The sequence below is a fragment of the Platalea leucorodia genome, assembly GCF_965183815.1.
Source record: "Platalea leucorodia genome assembly, chromosome: 5".
NCBI classification, from domain to species: domain Eukaryota; kingdom Metazoa; phylum Chordata; class Aves; order Pelecaniformes; family Threskiornithidae; genus Platalea; species Platalea leucorodia.
Window position 1 is genome coordinate 98,098,212 of NC_138827.1, and position 6,000 is coordinate 98,104,211.

Sequence of the window (6,000 nt, forward strand, 5' to 3'; positions counted from 1 at the left end):
GACTACCAGCTAAGGTCTGAAACACCATAAAACATTTCTGTTGGACAGGCTTTCATTCCATACTAAGAAGGTACAATGGAAGGACCTCATCAGAAGTAGGGTCCTCCTCCTCCTCCTCCTCGACAGCGCAGCACACGCTACTGTGTGTCAAAACAACATCATTAACATTTCAGATTTGACCTCTCCCGTACCCATTACTGCCCGTAACCTGTTTATCAGAATGACCTGCTTGGAAGAGCACGTTTCACTAGATCTTCCTATGAGTCGGGGCCAGAGAGAGAGACACACACTCAAAATGGAGACTTAAAAATATATAGCAATTAAAGATCCCATAACACTTTCATGTACTACTCCTTGGCTGGAAATAAAGCTCAGTAATGTAGAGAATTTATGATTTTTATTGACAACACAAAATAGCTTTGTGTACTAGAGACAGACTGAATGGAACCATATCCATTTCATTCCACGCAAGCTCTCACACGGTATGAGTTACACGCAAACACAACACATAACAGAAAGACTATATGTACAGCGAGACATTTGACTTCTCATTCATAAACGCATCCAAGTCCTAATTAGAATAAAATCATTTAGTTCCGGAGTCTCCAAAAGGACATGGCTCTGTTAAATGATGAGAACCCCAAAGCCAAACTACCACCTTGAGAAATGCTTTAGTCTTAGCGGTTTGCGCTCACATTTTCCATTTTTGCAGAGACTAACTGCAGAAATAGCATCCAAACAGTTATAAATTTGTGACCTTTTAACATAAATGGTAATTTCTTAAGGCTAGTTCTCTTCTATTTCATCCCATGTTCTTCCAAATAAGAGCTGCCCAAAAATACTTTGCATGAAAAACTAAATGTTCCCAGTGACAGCTCTGATCACGTCATTCTTTGCACATGAACATCAAAAGATGCAGCAACAGCAAAAAACACTAGTTATTCTTCAAGATTAAATCCTAAATATAGTAAGTTTTCAAATTGTCTTTCCTAAAATTCAAATAATATGTTCATCTCTTTAGCCAAAAGCTAGCAAAGTACAACTTGTATTGTGCTGCAGGCCATAAAGTGAACGTACTTTATTTGAATCATGGATGGATGAAGATGAAAAGTAGTTTTTGAAAATTTAAAACAGTTCTGACACTACTGTGTGTCCCTCGTTACAAATTATCCCTACCTATTTATTAGACTTAGTCCACACCTTTTACTACCTTCAAAAAGATAATTTTCATCAGTTCTTCCTATCTTTATAACTAACCACAGGAAATTGTATAGAATATGAGCAGAAGCCCCGGCTGAAAAAAAGGGAGCAGGGGTAAGAGAAGGACCACAGCAGCTGCTTCTGTTGGGCTGGAGAGGCTGTAGTTTAAAAGTAACACTGGGTAATGAATTTTGTCTTTAGCACAGCACTCAGGTGATGTTTTCTTATCATTTGCCTATCCAAAGTAACCATTCTGCTATATAAAAAAAAAAGTGCCCACGTAAGGGGAAATTATTAGAAGCCCTCTGTTCTCTTCTCCGTCTTAGACTGATGCATCTCCACCAGCATCACTTCCAGTACTGCACAGCAGAGCGCTGTATTTTGCTGATGAATCCTATGGAATTCTTCATTTCTCTACCCCAAACAAAGCCTTCCCCAAAATTAAACTGTTCTTATATCTGAGACTAGATATTGCCAACATGCACTAAATGGCTTTAAGATCCAGTGTCTTGAACAAGTTAGAAACAGGAACTTTAGACTGGAGAGTATTTGGGAGGTTTGGTTTCTTATTAAGCAAGTTGTGCATACTTGCCTGTGGCAGTCTTTGTAAGTTCTGTAAATTTAGACACTGGTTTTGCAGTTGGAAAAAGAAAGTCTCAATTATGAAGAGATTTTAACATTTAAAAATCTTTTAAATTTGACTTTCGGAAAAATATATTACCGGCTTTACAGTCAGTCTTTACACACATAGCATTACAGAACAAAATACCGTATGCTGAGATGCAAATACAGGTCTACAACGTGAGCGTAGGTACATTATTTCATTGCAGTGTGAACACCGGCCTTCAGCAAATGTCCGTGACACCTGACTCTGCAACTACCTAGAGGAGCCATCACAGCTGCAGACTCTGCCTACCCTTACGAGCAATGAATTTTCTAAACAGCACCTGAAGGGGCAAGGAGAGCCTATGACTGATTCTGGAGCTTCCCAGATGATCCCAGGGTACTAAGGCAGAGGCGAAAAAGTAGATGGTCTGTCGCCACATGCAACAAAGTTTTGCAGGAGGGGAAGCAGATGGAGCCCTGACCTTTCCGCAAGCTGCCGTGGCCCAAACCTACAGGTAAGGCAACATCAGACCTAAGTGACTGCTGCTGTTTTCAAAGACCTGACACTTGATGCTTTAAAGACTAAAGCCCCAGTTGCTAGCAAAGCACTTTGCTAAGATTTAGTTTCTCTCCTTCTTTCTTCAGATGCCGTTTGCTGTGGGATAACAGAAGAAGCTTTCAACTTAGGTGATTCTTCAAAGGACTCTAGGAAGCACCCGGGGACCTTGCAAAATGCTGGACGCTAACAGCAGGGTATGAAACGCCTACACTTCAACAAAGACGATCTTAAACAAGATGTCCAAGCTTGGATGTGCAATTAAGCGTCCCACAACTAGAAACACCAACTAGAAACTCGTTTAGCTTGAAGTCACACAGGAATTACTTGCGAGATGCCATCCTTACAGAAAAGCATCCAGTTAAATGACAAGCACAAACTTTGCTGGCAACTCTCAGGACTCCCTCAGTACTCCCTCATGCGTTAACACCACATACAGTCTAAAACACCATCAATAAAACCTTTCTATAACAGCATCCCACTAATTCTTCCAACTCATTTTTTGCATATACCCATATGTACAAAGACTTTACAGGCGTATATGAAAACGCAGTAAAATAAAGCTAAGGTGACATGAGCTGCAACACAGGATTTTTTTGAACTACGAGGAAGAATCAAACCAGTATTTCTGTAATTTGTTTTCCCACTATTTAAAATGGTTTCTGTACACCTTCTTTGTGAAATAAGCTGAGTAATAGTTAACTCATCACAATATTTTTCAAGCACTTATCACTATGCACTGCCGATAGAGAAGCTTTCATCCTACAACCACTAAAACTTCTCCTCTCAAAGCAAGATACAAGCAGAGGCTTAATCACTATTCACTTAACAGAATTACAGAAGTTTTCAGAGCAGTTTACCAAAAATTCAAAAAAATATATTATTTCTCAAAGCAAAATAACACATTGCCTTTGGAAGATGTTTGCTCTCAGTACTGAACAACACTTGTTATATACCTGAAGAGGTTTCTTAAGCAAGCCAAATCTCTGCAGCAACTCCAGGCTGTAACTACGCTGATCAAATCAGCTTCACACGTGTTAAAAAACGGAAAGCAAGAAATAAAGGTAGAGTCTTAACGTATCAACAGCTTCTTCTGATTTCATAGACCACATTAAAAGAATAAACATTGAAAATCCTGGCCATACATTAAGGCAATTTTTACACCCAAACAATTTGATAATGTAACATTGTGTATCAAGCCAGATTTTTCATAAATTATGATCTAAACAGAATACTAGTCAATTCACCAAAAGATATCAAAGATATCCCTTTATTACAAATGATCCAAGTATCCCCCTTGAGGCTATGGCTATCAGAAAGCATTTAGTTAGCTCCCAAGCCAATATTTTTCGTATCTGTTTTATTATGAAACTATAACACATTTTCAATAACTTTTAGCTCTGCTATACAGAGCAACAAATAATTTCCCAGAACCCTTTGGAAAATCTGACATGCGAAATGATTCTCTAGCCAACTTGTGTATTATTAAGCTGAAAAAACATATATCAGATCATTTGATCATTGGAGGGAACGGAAAAGTATTGGGAGCTTCAGGACAGATGGACAAACTTCAGGTCATATAAAATACTACCAAGGCTGTATTTGAAGAAAAATGTGAAAGTTCGTGAAAGTGCCCTGGGTGAAAATACTTTGTGTTGCTAAGAAACATCATCCCTGATGATGGATGAATTAAATTGTCTCAGTTAGTAGAGCCAACTCCAGGCATCCCTCGTTTATTAGTAGAATGTTTTCTTGTACTGGTAATTTATTTCAACAGCTACATACAAATAAAAAGCTCTACCTTTAAATGAAACTGAGATTTCAAACTTGCATTAATTAATGCTGGAAAACAGAACAAGAGTTCACATCTTGAACAGAATTTAATAACTACATTTTCAAAGTTTACATGTTTAAGTGTAATATTAATACATCCAAATGATTAAGAATTTATTTTAGGATAGTCTACAGTGAAACATACTGTTCCAACTTCCAAAATTACTCAATGTATAATCCAGTGAAGAATAAAACTCTTCAGATATTTCTAAATACTGCACAACATAAATATTCAGGTAATCAAATTTTAAACATCACTGAGAGAAAAGCATATTCATTTGTCATGTGTTGTTATGATGACACCAACATAAAAACTAAGCATGAAGGAAATAATGCAAAACACCTGCTTTCCTCATTTGGAGGTTGTCTTCATGTTTCATCCAGTTCCTCTTTTAATATATTACTTACAGGCTGTTTCTTCTGCAGAACATATTCATGAACGTACAGCAGTATACCTTTCCATTTCTGAAGTAGGTGTTTGCTGTGGAACTCTCACAAAGCATACCTGGTTTGCCTGCCGCACACTGGGTTAAGTGAAGTCCTTTCAAAAAGGTTACAGCTGGAGCAGAGGAAGGCCACCGGCGTCCCTCTTCCCACAGGCTGCACAACAGGCCAGGGGACCTCCCCTGGAAGGGGAAAGAAAAGCAAGCACATCTCACCTGACACAGCCTTCGAGAGCAGGACACAACAGCAGAGACACAGCACAGCAAGCGGGGAGCCCCAACATAAGCAGAAGAGTCTTGAGATCAGAAAGCAGACATACAACCACCGCTCAGAGATGACAGAAAAGGGCAGTTTTTCTTAATAACCCTGAGAGGAATATGCAGAATTTTACGTCACCCAGAAACCAACGTGGTTGCTGCACTGAGAATAAACCAAGGGCTAAGACCCATTTTGCAAGAACACAGTTGGCAAAGGGGAGAATCATTAAAAAAATATATTTTAATTTGTCTGGTGGCAAGGCTTTAGGGGTTTTCTTCCTATTACTCTAGACTCTGTTCTAATGACGACTGCAAGTTAGAATTCCCAAGTTTTAGTACTGGAGAGTTCAATTAAAGGAAAAAGGTGAAAAACCCTCTATGAACTCTTCCTTGGATCCCATCACAGCTTCCAAGTCAGGAATTACCATGCACAGTTATGTGGTGAGGCCACATACTCAGCTAGTCAATACACAGAGGCAACCATAGAGGTTCTTCTTCCCAAATAACGCCACCACAGAGAAGAGTTACCACCGGAGAGTGTGAGAAGAAGTATTTAATAACGGTACCCATTTGACTGCACTATAGGAGATGTGCTTCCTGTGGGCCTAGTAAGGAAGAGCTTTACAGTCTAAGCAGAAGCATTTCAAAACCTCAAAGGACATGTCTTATCTGCACCACTTCTGCTTCTGGAATCCCAGAAATCCTGAAGACAGAAGGCAGATCAGACTGCAGCTTTCCTAGGCACAGATGTTGCAATCACATCTGCCTTAACTGTAAGCCACAGTCCTTGCTACTTTCCGACTCTCCAGCAGCGTCTCTTAGTTGCTTCGGTTTTGGAAACGTCATTGCAGAGGATAAGATAAAGTGTTTCTGATCACATCAGGTATACTAAAACACTAACACAACAGAAAAACGCCCGCAGATTATGTCCCAAGCAAATAGCATGAAAGAAAAGGGTTTGAAGTAAAGATACCCTTTCTTCCCTTCCCGTCTTGTCTACACGATTCACAAAATAACACTTACTTCAAATAATGAGATCTGTTTGAGCAAATATTTTTTTTTTTGAAGCATTGATCTAGCAGCCATGAAGAATGACCATTTGTG